Genomic DNA, 23,324 nt, shown 5'->3' with positions numbered 1-23,324 from the left:
TATGACTGTTCCTGAGGGGGATTACCTCCCCCTGTATATTCTCATAGGGTATCAAGTCTCTTCTTGGCAACCTGCTGTCCTTCCTCTGAGTGCCACCAGGTCTCCCCCTCCAGGGGACATGGTCAAATGTGAGGCACCATAGTACGTGAGAAAGTCATACCCCACTCTCCACTCAACTGTGGAGAATGTTCTGACCATTGGCTAGATCTGGGAAGGGGTTTAAAGTTTACCTCCTGTATTGTCCTTGGCTGGTGCCTTAGTTTGAGCGGGACCCCTGGGCCCAAATCTGCCTATCATAATGTTCTACTTGTAGGTTTCTAGGACCCTCTGGATCCTTCTACCAGGAAACTGGGACAGAGGGGAGGACATCCTATTGGGACTCTAGATAAGAGAAGCATTTTATTTCTTTGAGACAAAGTCTCTCATAGAACCTGAAGCTGCCCCAAGGAGCCTCCTTCCCAGCCTCCACTGCCTCTGAGTGTGCACAGCTGTGCCCAGCTGTTTTATTTGGGTCCTGAGGTTTTGAACTAGGTCCTCATATTTTCACAACAAGCATTCTTACTGCACTATCTCCCAAGCCTCCTTTTTTTCAATTAAAGCTACATTTTGTGACTTGCAGAATGGAAATTTCGCCAAATCGTGTCTCCGTTATTCTCCTATCCTCCATGAAATGCACTTGATGTGCAGAGCACAAATGAATGGTTGATTCTGAGATGAGAAAACTTTGGCACAGCAAGAAGAATGTGGTACACACAAGAGATGCCTATGGGTCCTTAAGCCTCCTGAATATTCATATCAATAACATTCACGTCCCTCAAATATTTCCTCTCTTGCTTTGCATTTCATAACTGAAAAATTATGCTTTTTTTTTGCAGACCATTTTAAAATGTAGCAAGATTGAAACAGAAATGACACAAATTCACCAAAGTCATTAAAGAGAATTACTTTCAGGATTACGTTCTGATTTGTTTTTTTATGATTGGGTCATTATCAATAAGTTAATGCAGCTGGGCATGGAGACATATGTCTTTAATCTCCGCACTCTGGAGGCAGAGGCAGGTAGATCTCTGTGAGTTTAAAACCAACATCTTCTACTTAATGAATTCCAGGACAGCCAGAACTACATAGAAAGACCCTATCTCAAAAAAAAAAAAAAAAAAAAAAAAAAAAAGTTAGGAAAAAAATAAGTTCATGCAATCACTAGGAAGGATATGAAGACAATGTTAATCAGTGTCTGACTGCCATATGGACCACATCCGTTAAAAAAGATCTATTTATAAATGTCGTTTAACACTCAATTCTGTTTTTTATTCATGATAGAATTTTATCTCTCTTGTGCAGTTCAGGTCACCTAATTTGTGCTTTCAATTAGCGGATTTACGCTCAGCCACTCAAGTCGATCTTCTTCCTTGAGCTATCTCTGTCCTTTCCAGGCTGACAGCGAGCTGGGGGCAGCCTAAGGGCAGCAGAAGGCTCCGAAAGCAGAGGTTCTACCTTAGGCATTAGTCAGAAAAAGGAAAGTGCCAAACCCCTCATGCATATGCAACACCAAATGGAGAGAAAAGATTTTCACAACAGGGAAACGGAAAGCGGCTATTAAAGTCATAGAAAATCCAGGTGGGTGTCTCTCAGTCTGTGCAGACCACTGTAACAAAGTGCCATACACTGGGAATACTGTGAAAGGAAGGCACCTGCAGAGTCACAGTCTGATGAGGGCTGGGGTCCCAGTGTTAGCAACTAGCTGGCTCAGATCCTGTTGCTCCACCAAGTTAGATCTATGAACTGTAGATTGACAAGAAGCTATGCAAAGGCTGGTGCTCAGAATCTCTTGCCTTCTCAGCATCTTGTATTCCTCCCTGTTTGACTGTAGTCTGCAGGGGCTACACACAGTAGTACGTAGGTAGATGGGAGCAGCAACAGGCAGTGCCCTCTAGTATTCAGTTTTTATGCACGCCTTGGGGGTTGAGACTCTTAGCTTTACAACCATTACAGTTGTTCTGTCAGCCTGGGACTTCAAGTTTCCATAGCTCTAAGCAGCAGCTGGCCTTGTAGCTTTTGGGCAGGCCTAGGTATCAGGATTCCCTAACCTTTATCAATGGCCAGGGTTATAGATGCAGGCTTGTGGGGTCTGAGGTCCTTGGCTCTAAGGCTTGGCAACTTTCTGAATTTCCTCCAGTGACCAGGGCCTGCATTTTCCCTTCTCTGACCCTAAACAGCCTTCTAGCTCGTTTTAGCGCCAGACTTCTATCCTCTCTACTTCTGCCACTCCATTGTTCTGTCTGCCCTGGCTGCTGTTTTGAACGATTCGTCAGCATCTTCTTCAGCTATCACACAAGCTGCTGTCTCACTGCTTCTGCAGCTTAGAGTAAGTCTTTAGTTGTTGGAGCAGCAGGAGAGGCAGCTTAGCAGAGGGAGTCCCTCACTAAGGAAACCTGAGTGGCTCATATTGATGGCATTTGAACCAATAGGCACATGTCACATGCTGATGAAGGTTTGTGGCATCAATCACAGCCTTGCCTCTTCAGCACCAGTCATAGCAGTCTTTCTGCTATGCCACCAGGAGAAATATACCTGAAATATATCTGACTTATATGGAAATGCTTTTAGGGTCATCCAGAGTTCATCAAGGCTTGGAAAAGCCAAAGGTCTGGCACAAACTGTTAAAAATGGTCAAAGCGGAGGCTGAACCTTCAGGAGCTCGGCCAATCAGCTGTGGTCATTGTTTGGTTTTTCTCAAGATATTCACGGTGCTGGTATAAGTGCAGCTCATGTTTGGCTGATAGTACTCAAGGCAGCAGAGGATGCTCCAATCAGGGAGTCAGATTTACCAGCCCTCAACATGTTTGCTTATTTGCAGGAAAATAAATACGAGAAGGAGCACATATAATGAGGGTTAAACTTATTATTACCACTAACGATTTTGGCAGAGCTTTAACAATGCTTAATGTCTTCTCAGTGCCCTCAGGGAGAGGTGGGCCTTGTATGTCTCACTGGCTCATCAGTAGCCATTTCTTCTTCCTTTCTTTCATTCTTCCTTCCTTCCTTCCTTTCTTCTTTCCTTCTTTCTTTCTGTAACTACACATAGCAGATACTAAGGGAGTTCTCTGAAGTCTCTTTTATAGGACATTAATCCCATTCATGAAGGCTCTGACTTCACAATTGTAACATTGGCTACTTACTGGATTTCAGCTGGCAAATTTTAAAGGATTCATAAAAATTCAGGCCATAGCGGTGGTGTGAGGTGGTGGTGTGGGGTGGTGGTGTGGGGTGGTGGTGTGGGGGTATAGAGTGGTGGTATGGGATGGTGGGGTGGGGTGGTGGTGGGTGGTAGTGTGGGGTGGTGGGGTGGGGCGACAATGTAGGGTGGTGGTGTAGGGTGGCAGTGTGAGGTGGTGGTGTGTGGTGGCGTGGGGTGGTGGTGTGGGGTGGGGTGTGGAGTGGTGTGGGGTGGTGGTATGGGGTGGTGCTGTAGGGTGGTGCTGTGGGGTGGTGCTGTGGGGTGGTGCTGTGGGATGGTGGTATGGGGTGGTGGTGTGGGGAGCTGGACATGGAAAATGCTGATTTGGAAGGGATAAGAAGGAAAAAAAAAACACCAAAAGGTAGTAAAATATAAGCTGCACTAAAAGTTGCCTTTCCCCCAAACTCCTTTCCTGCCTCTCTTCACTGCATGCTGGAATGCCCTGCTTAGGTGACTCTTGGTCATCTCTCTAATCCCTCCAGGGCATGAGCAGTTCGGTGGCCAGCAGTTACTTATCAGACTGGTGGCTAAGGGAAGGAGCTAGGGACTCATGGGAAGGAAAGAACATCTAAAGGCAAGGACAGTGACTCTGAGCAAAAATTAGCAGATACCCATCACAAAAAGTCAGACAGCATCCTTTACAAGATGGTCATTCAGGCCAGGCCAGGCAGGCCAGCAGGAGTGTAGCTCAGGAGGACAGTACTTGCTTAGTGTTCTCATGGCCCCCAGGCTCAATCTCTAGCACTGCAAAAATACAGCTTTAAATGAAATAGAAAAACCTCTCTCATTTTGACTTGCCATATCTCAGGTTAAAACATTTTAATTCAGCAAAACCCAAATGCTGACTTCCTGCTTTTAAAAACAGTGGAGGTAGCGAGGGAGGGTGAAATCCATATGTTTCCGACTCATTTACACAAACTCATCGAAATTCAGCTCAGCACAGGGCGATTGAATGTCACTTAGGCAACACACAGCACAGTGATCGTTTTTAAGCCATTTTTGACGCTCCAGGAAGTCTCCAAGAATAAACAACATGAAGCCCCAAAGGCCCCACAGAGCAGCCTGAAAGAGAGAGCCAAGAATATCTGAGCAAGAGTCTCCATTTCCAGATTCAACAGTCGGCTGTGAAAAATCCAAGGATATTTTATGATGCCCAGGAGGCAGGGAAACAGCAGTCAGGACATGACAATCAGAAAGGCTCACCAGCCAACAGCATAAAAAGACCATACCAAATTCAAATGGGGAGACAGTGGGGCTCTGTGTGGGAGTAAGGGGAGGTGGATAGAAAAAAGAAAAGGGGCCACAGAGAAAGGGGGCACTAGAAGATCAAAGGGCTAGAAACAAACCCCTTCATTAAAGAACAAAGTTTTAAGGCTTCATTGTTAATGGGATCCCATCATTTCTGAAGTATGTCGGTGTTTTGTTGTACTTTTTCCAACTTGATATTTTTATTGAATATTTGGGAATTTCACATCATGTACCCTGACCACATTCACTGCCTATACTTGTTAGTCCTCCCAGGTGGCCCCCTCCCCCCTGCACTTTTCTGACATTTGAAGAAGGAGGAGGAGGAGGAGGACAGGAGGAGGAGGATGGGTGGGGAGGAGGAGGAATGGGGGAGGAGGAGGAGGAGGAGGAAAGCCCAATTTGTGTTGGAGCATGGTCACTCCCAGTGGCTTGCTCCTTAAAGAAAACTGAATCCTTCCCCATCCACACGCCCAACCAGAAGCCATCAATTGTGGGGAGAGATGTCTTGCCTTAGTCCAGTGGGACACTCTCCACAGCCCCTTGTTGGAAGATGATTGAGAATGTCTCTCCCATTTGGCAGCTTCCATGGTAGTGGTGGATAAGGCCAACAGCAAACAGAAAAGAACCAAGGGTGAGGAGACAGTGGCAAAGGTGATCGTGCTCTTACTGAGATCTGCTGGGCTTGAGGTGCCTCAGACACATCCGTGGGGGCAACATAAAGGAGCCAGTTGGGTCTCCATATTCTGGCATCACCAACAATACTGGACTCTGAGAGGAGAGGAAGCTTGTGAATAGCAATAGGTAATATGAAGGGAAACACTCCATGTGCAAGGGACTGTTTTGAGTGTTTGATTAGAAACCCTCCTATTAATTCTTACAATGCCCTGTGGATCTGAAACAATTATTACCTGGAATATTTATAAGAAAACTAGGCATTAAAAGATTCTGCTGTGCCAGTCCAGGACAGCCAAAGCTATACAGAGAAACCCTGTTTCAAAAAACCGAAAAGCAATCAAGCAAGAAGATTCTGCAGTGTGAAAATTAACATGCTCAAAGCAAAGACTACAGACAAACACCATGAGAGGTCCTGAGCAAGCAACGGAAGCATAATACCCAATCCTTGGAGCTTAGAACTAGGTCTGCAGTGCTTCACACTATCAAACAGCACCGAGGACAAGCACACACTGTTTTGAAAGCTTCTAAACTAAAACACAAAGACCTCAATCCTGGTACTAACACCGTTAGCAGGTGTGGAGAATGACTTTGTCACCTGACATTCAGTAAAGGGAACGTTTACGAAGGTTCAATAGTTAACTGGACTATACTCACCGTGTGGTGCTTGGCGGTACTGCTCTATGCCAGTCCACAATGTCAAATGTTTCACAGGCCTAGCTTATCAAAACATATTGATTCATCTCCTATCAATCCCTCTGAGGTATCTAAGACATCCTTGATTACTGTGATTATTATCATGTGCTTTTGTTTGTATGGATACATTTTATGTAGAATATACTTTATGGATTCTAAAAGTCTGATGTTAAACATACCAGTTAGATCTCTCCTTTTTCTTCTTCTTCTTCTTCTTCTTCTTCTTCTTCTTCTTCTTCTTCTTTTCTCTCTCCTCTCTCTCTCTCTCTCTCTCTCTCTCTCTCTCTCTCTCTCTCTCTCTCTCTCCATACTAAGATCAACTGAGGCTCTTGAGAGTCTTGCACATGCTACTCTGTCAGAGAGTAACATTTCCAGGTTAAAAAGTGTTAAACAGCAGCTGGAATTTTATCATGATACAGCCACCTTCATTACTTTTAGCAGGGCTTTTGTCTGAGAGGTTGATATTTACATTGGTTTTATTTTGTTTAGTTTTTTTTTTTTTTTTTTTTCATAGCATACCTTCTTGTCCTCCTACATCTAATCTAACCTGAGTCTCTTCTGTTAGAAGTGTATAGTTGTATTTGTGTCATTTACTTATTTATTTATTTTGGGCTTTCATGACAGGGTTTCTGTGTGTAGCCCTGGCTGTCCTGGAAATATCTTTCTGTAGACCAGACTAGTCTCAAACTCAGAGATATACCTGCTCTTGCCTCCTCCTGAGTGCTGGGTTGAAAGGGCACCACCATGCCCAGTTTTGCATTCGTATTTTTATCCAGTCAGGTAGCCTTTTTTATTTTTAGCTGTTGCATTTAGTCAATTTATATTAAATAAAATTGGAGATACATTTATAGTGAAATCTGTGAAATTTAAAGTTGTATTTCTTAATTTAAGCTGTTTATTGTTCATCTTTCTAGATGTGGCACCATTACAACAGACAACAACAAACTGCAGTGCAATTAGTTAAGCCATCATCTCACATTAGCCATGTCCTGGGTATGTTCTTTATGAAATTTTAAAATCTGACTTACTGTTGTATTAATCGAAGTTCAAACATACACTTTCTATACTATCCTAGGCTGTGTGATCCTCTCATTGAGTTTTTTTAAACTGTGAAATGAATTTTGATGAACTTTTATGACCTTTTATGCCTTTATGAAGATGCTACTAAGATAAAGTCAAATGACAACCTATTCTACCACATGGTTATGCCCACCTCCATCTTTTCCTAACATGAACATGTTGACTAGATTGAAGAACACTCTGGATTCCTAGTGACCCATAGGTCTAGAGACTTAAATTGTCTTGCAAGTGGCTAGCCTTATTTATTTTATTGGTTTAATTTAAGAGCATTAATTCTGATGTTAGAACCAACGTAAGTGTGTGTGTTTTCTGGGTCTGTTGAGCCAGGCGCCTTCCATGCTGTTTCTGTTCTCTGCTCAGTTCTGTAGGGTGACTGAGACCTGGAATTTGTGTGCCCCGTGTTTTCTCTCAGCTGTTTTCCCACTAGCTTTCTCCTTGATCTTCTCATAACAGCAAGATGGTGGCCAGAGAAAAGAATGAAGCTCTTCCTTCCTCCATTGCTGTTTGAACCTGGATCATTATCCTGAGGGGCTCTTTGCTCCGTTGCTTATTTAATGGGACAGATTTGCAGTGTCCATAACTTTCATCCAGTAACTCCTGCAAACCTCGCCAGTCCCTCTGTGTTACCAGTAACAAGTTCCTTGTGTTTGTGTTGCTCCTATCTCTTCCTCATGATTTACCAACAGTCCACCATCATCTTCCTGGAGATTGTGTGTGTGTGTGTGTGTGTGTGTGTGTGTGTGTGTGTGTGTGTGTGTGTGTGTGTGCTTATTAAGGAGTGAATTAAAGTGATTTGTTTCCACTTTTGTGACCATAGCTCCCTCAAAACTGCTTGGGAATGGTTAACTATTAAACTAGAGCTAACTAGATACTCTAAGGATAAGAGGCCATTGGGGTAATTTAATGGAGTCACTGTGTAATTTAATGTACTCAGAGGGGTGTGACACCACAAATTATGGGAACACTTTGTGGATGTCCAAAGATAGTTGTTGGTTGAGTGATGTAATAGTTCTGAAACAATAAACATCATAAAGTAAAAGCCTGTTCCTTTCCTGCTAGGGGCACTTGCTCACTCTCTGAAGTAGAGTCTCTCTATGGCTAAATGATCCCAGAGACGTTCCTTCAACATATATTTGTTCCTTAATGATGTCTGTCATCCAAATGTGAACAGATCCCCAAAGAGCCAGCAGCTGGGACTGCTGATAAAATATTATCTAAGAGCTAAAATAAGATTCAGGGATAGCAAGCTCTGGGCCTAAATTTTTGGGGGTAGGGGGCTGTCTGAAGCTTAGTTTTGATGTAAAATCGACTTCATTAGAATTCTTGAGCAAAAAGAATGACTCCAGAGGGCTCCAGCTTTTCTTACAGAGACAGCTTTGCTCCTGGCACTTGCCTTCCCTGAAGCTGCGCTCTTGTTTTATTTGTCTCCAAGCCTGTTTCAGATTTTCACTTCCTTGTTTTGAATGTTGACTCCTTTAATTACTTTGTTATACAAGTGCCAAGAAGAATATTTTTCAGTCTAACTCTGTGTGCCTGAAAAACACGAAGAAGCAATTTCTCTAAATAATATCCCACTTGACACATTATTGGCACATGCTGCTTTCCTTCAATTTAGGCCAATGCAGAAAAGCTTTTCACCAATGTAGACAGATCTTTGTACCAGATTTGATCACATATGCATGTTCTACAACGCTTCAGGTGGTTAAAAGTCGAATGCTGATGATGCTATCTCTAGGTTTGAATCACCAAGCAAGTTACATGTGTTCAAAAGACATAGCCTAGGAATGTTCAAAATATTTCAATGTCAGCAAATACTTACTAGATGTCTACTATGTGCCCCGTTCCCTTCTAAGTAGTACAGGGTTTTTAACAATTAAACTCTCAGTTATGTGGGAATTAAAATGAAACAAGTTATTAAACCACTTAGTGTTGTTTCTGGCATGTAGTCAGGCTTAATAAGTGGAATTTAGTCTTCATAATCTGGCATCCTGTATCCAAATCTTGTGTTTTAAGTGTGGGTGAGATTGGTCTTTTGCCCCAGGATCCTGACCATGCTTATGCTTCCTTCTCATTTTATCAGCTTGAACCAAACTACTGACTTATCATCATCTGACTGCTGTTGCTGTTACCTATATATGGACAACATTTTGTGATCTTGGCTCCTGTCATGTTCTAATGGTACTTCCACTCAACAATTATGGAAAGTTGAATTCACGGCTATTAGGAAATGAGGCCATGGGTAGTTGGTCTAGTTGAGTAGGCCTAGTTGTAATCAGAAGGACTACTAATCAACTAGTAGTCCTAGTTTATCAGACAAGCAGAACTGAGCCCTTGCGACCTCATGAAGGAGGCTCCACAGTCTTAGCCCTCTTTCTGTTACTGTAATTTCTGTGGAATGACAGTAAGAAGATAGCTGTTTATGATGATACAGGGATGTTATGCCCTCACCAGACACTCAGCTGGCCAGTGTCTTGACCTTGGACTTGACAGCCTCAAACTTCTGTTATTTATAAACCAGCCAGTAGCCTAAATTGCTAAGCCAATTCTAGTTTCTTCCTTTCATTCCTATTTTAATCACAACTGCCCGCCTTTCACTTTAGCCCAGAACTAAGCTCAATGTTTTGCTAGTATTCATTTGATCTGATCACTCTCACCTTTCACTCTTTAACAACTAAGTCTTAGTAAGATAAAGTGAATTATCAGAACCTCACTGGGACCTAGAAAGTGGCAGGGATAGGATTTGCCTCTAGGGGACTTGGAGCCAAAGCCATGATCTCACCAGAGCCCTGGAACCTCCATGCCACTCACCTGTCTAATCCCAGGTCATGCAGATGCTATTCTGGATCCATGGTATTATATGTTTTCAGCACCTGGTCTCTCGATCTGGTGTGAAGAGTTAGTTATGTATGTCGAGAAAGGAACGTGGATTAGGAGAAGTAAGGCTTCCTTGAGTGGTCATATTGGCTCTTCTCTTGGAACACAGAGAAGAACAACTTGAAGAAAAATAAAACAGTGCCAGGCATAGTAGTACACTCCTTAATTTCAACATTGCAACTTCAAGTCTAGATACAGAATGAGATACAGAATGAGACCCCAACCCAGAATGATTTATTTAAAGTTTAAAAATGAATAGATCAATAAAAAAGAGGCCTTGCTTTTATGAGAAAATAGAAAGACCCAACATCCTTGAGACTTACTATGAAGATAAACAGTTTTCAGATGAACATTTTTTAATTAAAAAATTAAAAGGGAGCCAGTAAAATGGCCCAATAGATAGAAGAATTGTGGATAGACCCATCAACTTGAGTTTGATCGCCAAATACCACAAAGTGGCTGGAGAGAACTGACTGCTGAGTGTTTACCTCCAACCTCCACAAGCCTGCCATGGCATGTGCATGCATGCACGTGGGTGCATACACACACACAGTCACACAACAACAACAACAACAACAACAACAACAACAACAACAACAATAATAATAATAATAATAATAATAATAATAATAATTGAAGTGTCATAAGCAAAACCAAACAGTAAGGAGATTTCTCTGGGAAAGGACCACAGGCTGTGGAGAAGCAGTCATTTTCCCTGCAAGTGTGGCCTTCTCTTCCATCACTGTGGGCAGCAGGCTGCTTCTCAGCTTTGCACATCCTTTCCTCTCAGAAGATGTCTGACTTTGCTGCAGCTCTCTAGGCATCTCTGTTTCCTCTCACTGCTCCCTGGACCACCATACAGCATACTCCCATTTGTAATCAAGCCAATCCTGAGCAGCATCCCCCCTGTACAAAAGTTTCTATCCCAGAGGACATATGGCTTCAAGACAAAGATGGACTTAATTTGCACTTTTTTGTTGACAAAACCAATTTGAAATGTCCCTGACAAATACTTGGTGCTTCCATTGTGGCGTAAAGTTGGGCAGTGTCTCCCTAAGTACTTCTTTTCAAAAAATTTGGAAATTTCAATAGATTTTATAAGACTCATAGAATTAGCCTAAAAGAGAGAAAACACATTATTGTAGTAGTAATAGCAATAATAATAACAACAACGACAGCCTCAAACTTCTGTTATTTATAAACCAGCCAGTAGCCTAAATTGCTAAGCCAATTCTAGTTTCTTCCTTTCATTCCTATTTTAATCACAACTGCCCGCCTTTCACTTTAGCCCAGAACTAAATAACAGATATGGATAATACATACTTACAAATTCTATAGACACTAAATAAAAAGAAAATATTATGTATTAACATGAATTATTTCAACACCTAGAATAACATGCATTTTTTTCTGCATAAATTCACTCAGTAGCCCATATGTCAAAGCCCAGAGACCAGAACACAGCTGTAAAAGTCCCATGAGCTCACGTCTAGATTCATATTAGTCCCATGATTCAAGGAGGCACACTCCGGGCCATGGGACACTCTCTGTAGGTTCCAGCCGTCAGATGAGACACAAAATCCCATAGGATTGAGCTAATTCCTTTCGTTCTCCCCACATCCTTCCTTCCTTTATGTCTTCCCTTCTTCTCTCCTTCCTTCCTCTTTACCCTTTCCCTTTTCTTGTTTCTTTTCTCCTTTCCCCCAGAAGTGGTTAGATGCCTTGTCAAGACACTTTGTAGCCAGCTCTCCCAAGGGACACTTGTCTCTCCTCTTTTATTTGGGGGCCACTCATTCCCAGTACTTTATCTCCCAAAGCATGTAGTGTTGGCCCTGTGAAGGGGCCTTCTTGATGAAACAACGTGGAGGGCATCTTGCCCATCAGAATTCTTTGCAAAAGAGAACTGCCAGGGTTCAGAAAGGCTTTTGTTTCTCTCTCTCTCTCTCTCTCTCTCTCTCTCTCTCTCTCTCTCTCTCTCTCTCTCTCTCTCTCTCAGGTTATAATTATATAATCTCCCTCTTTCCTTTCTTGACTCCTCCATATACTCCTCCTTGCTTTCTTTCAAAGTCATGCATACACACACATATATATGCATATATATATATATATTTTTTCTAAATGCACAAATGAATGATCTGTATAGAATGTTAAAGGCAGCTAAATTATGCTTTATTGAATTCAATACAAACATTCTGGTTACTGACTCTGTGTCAGACACTGTACTAGGGCCAAGTCAAGCTGAGATTTAAAAAAAAGTTCTGGACAAGTCTTTAATTAGAGTCTGACTGCTCTTCCCCAGACATCATAGACGATGGGGTGAAGCCGTGTGCCCACTCAGTGCTGAGTCAACAGCCAAGCATGAGTGGTTGGAATCATTTTGGCTTCACTGAATATTACGCAAGCATGCCGAGTAAATGTCTGCATGCAATACTACTAAAGATTCTATTTTTTAAAAGATTATCAGAACTCTAATTCTGTAGAAAATAATAATTCACATTTCTTTGGGGCTTTGTAGCTTCTATAGCTCTGAATCAGTCCCCATTTGCCCTCTTCTGGAGATGCTCATAGCTCCTAGTGGGCTAAATGAGAGGAAATGTGCAGTTCTCTCAAGAATCCAGTGAGGACCCATACCTTCCCCTAAATGTTCTTGCCTCCTGTGGCTCAACCAAAGGGATGGATTGGGAATTGGCTGTGCATCCCTGCCCCATAAGTCCTGCTGTGTCCTCAGCAGAAATGCTAGGCTTTCTCCTGTTCATGCAAAGCCCCATTGGCTGTCTCCTATCATTTATCTCCCACTGCAAAAACAGGGCTGCTGGAAGGTCCCCTAAGCACGTTCCTCAGCAGTGAGGTCCAGGAGCCAGAAGGAAGGTCCTCTCTCTGGTGTGCATGGAGAGAGGGGAGGGCTCCCCTGGGCCCTGTTTGACAATTATTCAAGAATCTTGGTCCCAGGGATTGTAGGGCATAGTCTGAAGCCCCAAAGTTCCTCCTTGCTTTTTCCTTCAGGAGATTCAGATGTCGTTGTACAAAGAGAATCCTAGATTAGTCCTCAGACATGCCGGAGTTCCTCTAGGGACAGAGAGTGAGACTTGTGATTCTATTTTTAGATGTGACTGGCTTTTTTTTTGCCTCCCCTAAGCATCATTGCTTTTCATCAGCTCTTCTCTGCCTATTACATGACTATACTAAGAGGCTGTCCTCCAGGAAGTGCTGAGGGATTGGCAGGCTGCAAAACTACCCCAGGGCTGAGCTGTCTTGGCCCCAGCTTAATCCTGCCACACACTGTCCACCAGGGACAGTGTCTCTCTAGACCACACTTTCTATACCAGGAAGCACCAAACAAATGCTGCCATAACATGACAGACTTCCCCATTTCCAGTCATCAGCTTCCTCTCCTTTCTCATGGTAACTCTAGGCGCTGGTATGGCCACAGGAGCAGAGTCTGGCACCTGACTGGCATGAGGCAGAATTGCTCTCAGCAGCAAGCTTACCTGTCAAGTGCTTCTGGGATTAGGAGTAGCCATTGCCAGCTCTCCCCTTTGGAAAAAGTGATGGGTTGGCCTCTTGCCAAGAGGCAGAGCTCAAAGCCCTTCTGTGCGTGTGCTTCTCAGGCACCCAGTTGGCTACTTAGCTGATTGGCTAGGTCCCAACTCTTTCAGCAGTGTTTCCAAACCCAACCCATCTTTAGTTTGCCTGGACTGAGCAGACCCACCATCAAATGCTATCAATTTCCCTTCATGCACGAGGCAGACTCTGAGGCGTTTGTTGGGTTAGGTCCATGTCTTTACACTAACTGCTGGTCTCTCTTTCTCCTCTCTCTCCTCTACCACTTTTGGTGATACAAGGCTGGTTTTGTCTTTTGGAAACAAAGCCCCCTGTTCTGGGTGGATGTTCCCAGTCAGAAAGACTGGTTGTGTTTATCCCGGACACTGGCTGAGCATTCACATGCTTTTTGTATTTGGTAAGTGACAGTATTTGCAAAAGCTGATTGCCACAGCAGGCGAAACAGAGACCAGACCAGTAAAAACATGTGTTGGGAACATATGCTGGAGGCTTTTCTTCTTTGCTTGAAGGAGAGACACTTCCTGCAGGAAAAAGTAATTACCTTACCTGTGCAGAGATTAAACTAGGGTGAAAAGGAGGGTGTTGCTATTTTGTAACCTGAAGGAGGAAACCCAGATGCCTCTACTTCCCCGTATCACAGATTGTGTGACCTGCACAAATCCAACCTCCCCAAGACTCAATCTGCCACAAAGGACAGCAGTCTCAGCTTTGGTTTGTTTTTGAGAACTAAGTTATAAAACACATGAAGAAAGCACCTTCTGCAGCCTGGGGAGAGTGGACCGCTCTGTTTTTCCCAGATCAGCTTGCCTTGGAAAGTGGTTTTATGTAGCTCTGAGACTTCCCTCTGATTGCATTGTCTTTGACCAGTAGCAGCCATGGTGACTCTGGGCGATCCTGCAGAGTTCTGGAACTACTTAGAATCCAACAATTCACTTCATGTATTTTCATGTAGCCACACACAAACAAAAATGAATCTGAAAGTGGGTCTTGGGAAGTAGAACCAAATGGAACTCAGATTCCTGCATTTTAAGGAATTTTGCCTTTGTCATGGGTGGAAGTTCAAAAGAAGTGGGTGACGCACGTTGTGATGGAGCTGGCAAGGACCTCTTGTGTCTTGCTGGAAGTCCAGAAGCCTCGGCAATAGCACAGCCACCACTTGGCTTTTTCTTCCATTGTAACCAGCTCTCATTCTCATCTGAAAACGACAATCACTATACACTGAATGGTTCACGTGAACGTCTCCAGCTGGTTTCCACATTCCTCAGAGAAAACACAACAGCTCTCACACAGCTCCCAGACACTTGCTTCTGCTGTTCCATCTCTCCTGATGCAGAGTCACAAGACAGTATACAGGAACACATGTCGGGTGAATAAAGGAGCTGCTTCTTATTGGGCACATACTCTGCCCTTGGGATTATGGCAAGCATGCACTGTTACTGTAATTTATGGCTACCTCGGGAGACACCCTCAACCTTACTCTACAACTGAAGGTTAGACAAGTTGTGTTACTTACACAACACCATGAATCCAAGAAGTAGATATGAGACTTGACCACAAGCTAAGACATCTTTAGAACCTAGCATTTAACCTCTGCTTATATCAACTCAATAGACATTAGATTCTCAGAAAACTTGGTCAAAAGCTCTGTGTCTCGCAGCCTCATTCACTGGTGTCTCTTCCCTACAGCTTCAGCCTTGCCTGCCCTCCAACATAGGAGCCATCTTTTAGCCTTGTTTCCTGGTTCACTGTGTCCAACATTCTCTGGTTCTTTTTTTTATTATTATTAATTTATTCTTGTTACATCTCAATGTTTATCCCATCCCTTGTATCCTCCCATTCCCCCCCCCCCATTTTCCCATTATTCCCCTCCCCTATGACTGTTCCTGAGGGGGATTACCTCCCCCTATATATTCTCATAGGGTATCAAGTCTCTTCTTGGCTACCTGCTGTCCTTCCTCTGAGTGCCACCAGGTCTCCCCCTCCAGGGGACATGGTCAAATGTGAGGCACCATAGTACGTGACATTCTCTGGTTCTTACAGCAGGATCCCTGTTGGCTTCTTCTGTGGACTTTCCCTCCATGTCTTTAGCACTGAGTACCAACTTGCCTGGCCAAGGAGCCATATGTGGGCAGTGAAAGCAGAACCTGGGACCTTGCCACCACCTACTACAATGCCAGCCTTCTTTCCTTTCCGCTTGGCTTGCCTCCTGAATTCTCACCTCTACAGTTGGGTTATCTGTTGTGAAAAGGCTTTTAACCACAGCCTCTCTCCACTCTGGTGTCCTTTCTTGCTCTTGCTCTCTCCAGATTTTTCTTTCTTCCCTTGTCTGATGGTCCATGCCATTGCTTGCCTCCATCTTGTCCCAAGTTGCCACACTCCAGGCTGTAGCTCTTTCAGATCTGTTCCATACCCCTGCTATTAACCAGGGTAGGCCAACTTGTCTTTCCGAGGCTTCAGTGGAATCATCAAAGGCTCAGGGATGTCCATGGTGTTGTCAAGTCACAGAGTATACATATTAGAGCTAAGATTCAGGGCTGCCCTAGCTCATTGTCTCACAGTTCCTTGTGCCTAACCCCCCCCACACACACACCACTTCTGTTATCTATTTATTTATTCATTTATTTATTACCCTTGATTTTCTTTCCGCCCACACCTTTTTAATTTAAGTTCTCACGTCTTTTCTCTCTTAGGACATTATTTCTGCAACATTTTGTATTATGTTGAATTTCCATTTCACTTTCAGACCATTTTTCTTACTTAAAAAACACATTTGAGCCTACTTTTAAATGTCTTTAAATAATTTTTTAAGTTGCTATGGTTCTTTGTAGCACCTTTCTTGCCTTCCCTTTTCTGGTTTCTTAGCAGAAGAAACTATTTTCTTCCTCCCTGTAGCTTTACTCTTGCGATTCTCCATGCACGATAATGTCAACTCTGTAATCTAATAATCCATTCTTGATTGCTATTTGTGAAACCAATATCTTTAAAAATCAAATGAAGAGACTGGTAGTGTTACATTGCTAATTTTTATTTTGGGGGGAAAAGAGCCCCCCTGTCTCTTTTTCTCTCTCTTATACTTTTATTGACTCATTGAAAAAAAAAGCAAAGGTAGAGAAGGGGAGCACTCTATGTAAAAGGGACTCTTGCTCACATGATATTGCTGTGATATTTTACCCTCTTTTTTAAAAAATAAGGCCACCTACAAAGAGCACTGTATTAAGAGTCACATTCCCCACCCACCCCTTTGGCTGCCTACATCTGACATGTATTGAAAAGTTGCAATCCTTACTAGGCTGTTGGGGATGAAGACCAAGTCACTAGAGAGAAAGCAATCTTAACACTGAAAAGTAGGATGCCAAATGTTTCAGGAACATTTGTTCTGTGCCAGCCATGTATCAGGCTTGGTTTTCCCTTATGAAGCCTGTTTTCTCATGATCTCTGCCTAACAGGAAAGGCAGAGGAGGAAATGGAAGCTCCAAATGCTTGAAGCTTATTGAAGCATTTGCCCAAGCTTACACAGCAGAGGCAGAATTGAGCCAGCACCTGTAATCACATAGGACTGTTTGGGGTAGACTTAATTGCAAAACATTTGCCATATATTACAACTAAGATGAACTCAATGGGCTCAAACCATGGAGGACTCAACTTCCATAGTTTCGGACAATGGAAAATGGGCCCAGTCTCTCTTCAGGCTGCAATATTTTCAGACCTTGCCACTCAAAGTGGAACTATAGTGAGCATAATCCCAACAGCAACCTTTAGATATAATATCTGGTGGAAATTTCTAAGCTTCCATACTTTTACCTTTGGGGCTGGGTAATCTTTGGTTTGTGGAGAGCTGAGCTGTTTGTTTTAAGAGGTTTCCTGGCATCATGGTCTCTGTCCATTGCACATCAATAAGACCTCACTCATCCTCTGCCTCTCGGGTTCTTCTTTACAGTCCTGGCAACTGAAATTGTATCCAAACATTTCCAAATATCCCCCAAGGGACAGAAACTCTCCCCAGCTGAAAACCAGTTTGTAAGACATTGGCCAAATTATAAGCACCTAGCTTGTGGCTCGTTTGTATGGTGCCACACTGTACACTCTTTTCTGGCACCCCCAGAGCTTAACCAGAAATGTCATTGCCACTTGGGAGACAAGGTCATTGTACAGCTCTCTGAAGCCACACTTCTTGTTCTCAGAACTCAGAGAGAGCCATTAATACCAGGAACATCCACATTCTCTCTTTTCTCTATTCTTTTTTCCAGCGACCTTCATAAAGATCATTTTATTCCTGTATCTTCCGTTTTGTTCTCTGTGTCATTTTAGCAAGGATGAATTATAAGTTTAGTAATTTTCAATATGGCATAACTGTTCTGTGTTATTGACATTCTTCCAAGGGGAAAAAGGCAGCTATTTTGTCATGAAATTGACTGGTGGGAAACTTTCTAAACTTTCCCTAAATGTGAAAAGATGTTCCTTTCAAGATCTTGATAAAAGTTTTCTTGGGTAACTCCATTTTTCATTGCATGTCTCCACTTTCCCTGGGAGTTTGAACATTCTGAGCAAACCTAGACATCTTTGGTAAGCTTGCAGCCATTCAAAATGAACAGCAGTGGTAATAAGAGCTAATATTTATTGAGCACTCACTATGTGACGAGCTCTCTAAGTGCTTTACTAATATTTTCTCATTCAGTCACCACATTGAACACACTTACCTGGACCTTCACCGCGGTCACCAAGCTAAAGGCTTGCATGCTGAAGCACCACAGATGCTTGGAGAGCTTGTACGATTTCCCCAAAGTCAATACAACCAGAACAAGGACTTCAGCCCTGATCATCAGTATGACACCCAACACTCCTGCCCTCCCTCCTCGTTTTCTAAAGATTGAATTACTCCTTCTCTAGTATATATTTTCTGAATATAATTAGGCAGCATAGTTTAACTATATTGTAGTCAAATGGATTTCTTTTAAGTTGTGGGAAAAGTCACAGTATGTGACATTCCTATAAAAGAAACGCACCTTAAATTGCATTCACTCATGTTCACAAATACAGTTTTGTAATGTAATCTCCTTCAACATGGAAACCATTTTGCCACTCACTGTTAATTATGCTATTGGGTCTGACCTATTTTAAATAGTATCAACTGGCTCTTGAGTTTTAAAATACCAAAGTACTTTGGAATAAACAAAGTGTTTTCTAGTGGCTGAGTTTAATGCAGTGGGGACAAATGTAATAAAGGGCCTTAAAAAATATGGCAAGCCAGGATTCTGAAATCAGATAAGTAGTGGGCCTAGATGTAAACCTAAAACCGCTATTCTGCTAAAGCAACCAAGCACTAAATGCATCAGAGCAGAGCATTGCTCAGCCCTCATGAGAGGAGCTTCTGCTTGCACTAGATGATAGTAAACAGAGCTCCACAGCCGGACAGTGTGCAGAGAGTGAGAGATTTTGAAGTGCTCAGCCCTAAAGGAGACTTTTTTTTTTTTTAACCAAACCCCTCAAGGCTCAGGGATCTAAGCAGAAGAGGAGGCAGGAAGATTGTAAGAGACAGAAGAGATGAATAACTCCCAGGAAACAACATCCTTCAGACACAACAGAACTGATACATATATGAACACAGAGAGTGTGGCAGCATACGTGCAACCTGAGCAGGTTCAAACCTGACAAAATGCCAGCACTGAAAAGAGGAAGTGAACACAACGCCCCATCCCTACTCAAGAAGCTAATTGCAACAGATACCTGGTGGGAGAGGGGAAATCAGTTTTCTCCGGTGAAGGTCTCTTTGCACATTAAACTTCAGAGCAAGCCCTACGCTCAGGAGTACTTGACCAACAGGAAACAATCTCCATGGTGTGTGTGTGTGTGTGTGTGTGTGTGTGTCTGTGGTTTTTGTTTTTGTTGTTGCTGTTATTGTTTTAGTTTGCCTGTTTTAGCTTTTTTGTTGCTTGTCTTGTTGTTTTGAAAGGTTTTAAAAAATATTTTTAGAGAGAATAAGAGAAAGAGCATGAAGTTAGGTGGGTGGAAGACGGGGACAATCTGAGAGGAGGTTAGGAAGAGAGAAAGAATATGATCAAAATATATTGTATAATAAAAATACTTTAAACAAAAAATTGAAAAGACAGCAAGCATAAATATAAGAACTTTTTGTTATATCCAAGATGAATCCCAAAAAGAGAGTTGATATAAAATCAAATCTTATGTTTGGCATTAATTTCTGTTTTAAAACATTGCAAGCATATTCCTGCAATAAAATATTTTTAGCCAGGTTGAAAGTCTTTTGTAAGAAAGGGGCCATGCTGCTAGCAGTGCATGAAGGAAGACCGCTGTAGAGCCAAAAGGGCTTGGGTTCTTAGCAGATTCCTGTTAAAGCTTCCTCTTGCCTGCAATTCTCTCGGCTTTGATCTCTTTGTTTAGACTTATACCCTGTGTCCTCAGCCTAGGTGCGTACTAATGTCAAGCATATAACTGTTTTGTCAGCAGATCCTACAAGCCAAGTTTCTCTAATAATTGTTCAGTTTTTCACACTTGTAATGTGAAATCTGTCCATTATTTCACTTTTTTCTAAATGTTATCCACCTTGTCTACTAAAATCTGAATTTCCAGAATCTTCAGATTACTTTTTCATATATTTCTTTTAGCAACCCTACAGATTATTTTATATATAACATATATTATAAACACATAGGATATACAGATATAACATATGTGTTATATATGTACGTGTGTATATATGTATGATATATAATAAGTATAACATATCATATACATGTGTATATAAAACTATATATATATATATATATATATATATATATATATATATATATATATATATATCCATTTCAAAGATGAAGGGATGAAGATAGATCAATTAAAAGGCAGAGTCAGAGTCTAGAACCAGGTCTTCCAGAGCCTACTGCTCTTCTTCTCACGTTACCATGCTGCTCAAGGGCCCTTTGAAACACTAAGAGAGATTTCCAACTCAGAATGTCGTAGGGTCATTTTCCTCTGATATGTGAACATCTCCCTCAGTGCTTATTTTATGCACAGATTTTTAAACCCGGAAAATCTAGACCTATGGGTTCATACCTGGACTTCAGGAATCCATGAATTCTGAAATTACTTGTACCTTCTTTGGTATGCCATCCAGAGAGTATCTTTCATCAGATTTTCAAAGGGGTCCATGAAAGGAAAACAGCATCTGCTGTAGGCAAAGACATGGGAACTATGTGCTGTTGTCGCCTATCTGTGGATCAGCTGCTAGAAGAGAGGAATGGTAGAGTCAGGTTTAAGAAGCCATCTTCACACTTTTTCCTCTCCTGCCTTCCATTTGCATCATTTTCCCCATGGACTTCTTCCTGTTCCCTACCAGAGCGGCCTCACTCATGACAAGAGCTATCTTGCGAACAGGATTCCTCTGACTACAAATGACGGGGAGCTATGTTTTCTCATGTGCTAACTGAAGAATGAGCAATGGATGATCCAAGTTGTGAAACGTGTTACTGTAAACAGGATAGGACTTTTGTGAAAGACAGCATTAGTGTATTCTCTGTTGCCTAAAGTCTAGAGAGAACAAAAAAACAATGGTAACATAACCCTTGGGTAAAATGCTAATGGCTAAATAATTGACTTAGCAGATAATTACAAAACACAGTTCTATATTAAAATACAAAAGATGTAATTATTACACTTTATAAACTAATTAATGAACACTAACTCAATTCAATAATTAATAATTCATTATTTAACCTCTAATTAAATAACCATCCTTTTTCTCTGCAAACTTTGCTGGTGGTTTAATTACTCTGGGCTAAATATAAGCAAGCATTCCTTCTATGTCAAATAACCAGTGAAATCACTGTAGCAGGAACAATAAGAGAATTTACATAGCTGTGCCTCCCACCTGAAGAAGACAAGATTAAGGATCTAAAATGGTCCAAGGTAAACTCAGGCTGAAGAACTAAGTAACAGGGATAATTAGTGGGAGGTGTTCGCAGCATAGGTCAGGCCTGAGGGGCAAGGTAGGGGCCCACAAGCATATTAGAATAGACACCAGTTCCTTGGAGGACCTAGGGGTAGGAAACAGTGGACACAGGCTCATTGCATCTAGCTGTGCATGCACTGTTAGCTCTGCTTTCTGACATCATGTTGCTATCTGAATTAGTCATTATGGGGGTTTAATAGAAACACGTTAAGCCATTTTTATGCCTAACGCCTCCCCTTTCCTCACTTCTGTAGACGGGATCATTTAGATAAATACACATTGGAAGAGGTTCACAAACCAAGGGTCCTTTCGACTCTCTTTCCTTTCTTCCTCTCTTTTACTCTTTCCCCTTCCTGCCTGGTTATTAAACATTCACCATCACACAATTGTCTCCACAACAACAGAAGTGATTTGTACCTAAGTTATAGACTATCTGCCTACAAATATCAAAATCTCAAGATTGAGACCAGCCTGAAGACTGATACTCGATCCCTGGGCCCCTGGAGACAGACTTTTTCCTACGTCTGTCTAATCTTGTGATTCATTTCAGTGTGTGTGTGTGTGTGTGTGTGTGTGTGTGTGTGTGTGTGTGTGATAGATGATCTATAGATAGATGTGAGAGAGAGACAGAGAGACCGAGAGACACAGAGAGAGGCATCTTCTGGGTATGGCGGTACATGCCTTTAATCCTAGCACTCAGGGGGCAGATGTCAATGGATCTCTGTTAGTTCAAAGTCATCCTGGTTTACATAGCAAGTTTCAGAATAGGCAGCACCATATAGTGAGATCGTCTCTCAAAAAGGAAGTCTCATGGCACATTCTTCCTTGACAGTTATTGTTCATTAATTGTAGCCCATTGTCAGTGTTCTATTCTTAGCATGCCTACAAACAAACCAAAAAATGTTTTCTTAAAACAATATTCCATGAACGCCAGGCTAGCTTCAAAGTCACTGCAACCAGTGAGGTTCTTGCACTACCAATCTTCCTGCCTTGGCCTCCTGAGTGCTGGTATCACAGGTATGTGCCACCTGTGTTCCATGGTATGATGCTAGGAATCCAACCCAGGACTTCAGGCATGCTAGGCAAGGACTATGTCGTCTGAGCCACATCTTTAGCCCTTGTTTTCTACTTTTAAAGTTTGTGTTTGTGTGTTCTTGTGTGGTGTGTGTGTGTGTGTGTGTGTGTGTGTGTGTGTACACGTGCCATTTATGTCCGATTCGTTTGTGCTTATGGAAGGCAGAGTGAAATTATCAGAGCACAAATAGCATCTAAGGAATGGTGTCCTCACAGAGGGGCTTTCCTAAGCAGGAAGCGCTGGTGGGAGTATGGAGTGTTCTGACTGGCTAAAGTCATCAATTAGTGGCATAGCATCAGACACTAAGATATAACACATCTGCTGTTTCCCTTTCTCTCTTCCTTTGTGGTTTCCTAAAAGAGCTCATCTTACTTAACAATTACTAATAGTTTCCTCATTTTAAATGTAGTTTTTAGTCTATTCGATTCTATGTGTATGGTGTTTTGCCTGGATGTGTGTCTGTGCACCATGTGTGTACAGTGCACGCAGAGGCTAGAAGAGGGTATTAGGTTCCTGGAACTGGGGGTTAATGATGGTTGTTGGGAGTTCAATGTAACAAAAAGTGTAGGATCTTAAAGCGTCCCTTGGCAGCAGGTGCCATCCATATTATAGCATTGGCAGCTTAGCAGCTTAGCAGAAGGAAAACTAAAGGTAGGGTCAAGGACTCAGCCTTTAGCTGGGCATCTTCAGTTTCACATTGTAGCATCTACAAAATCTGATTAAAAGGAGTTCTGAGCTCACATAGCTGTTGGGGGAAAATAAATGAAATGAAGTGACTCACTTTTCCGTGTCAATTTTTACATGTTAGGTATCATTATTAATTGGCAGCTACTTAGGTTGCAAATGAATGACAAGCAGGTGACGATGGGCACACTGGTCCATTGTCAGTGATTGTCTGGGACATGGGTCTTTCC

This window comes from Acomys russatus, chromosome 2 (genome assembly GCF_903995435.1).
Source record: "Acomys russatus chromosome 2, mAcoRus1.1, whole genome shotgun sequence".
In the NCBI taxonomy this organism is placed as follows: Eukaryota; Metazoa; Chordata; class Mammalia; order Rodentia; family Muridae; genus Acomys; species Acomys russatus.
Note: the sequence above shows the minus strand (reverse complement) of the source record.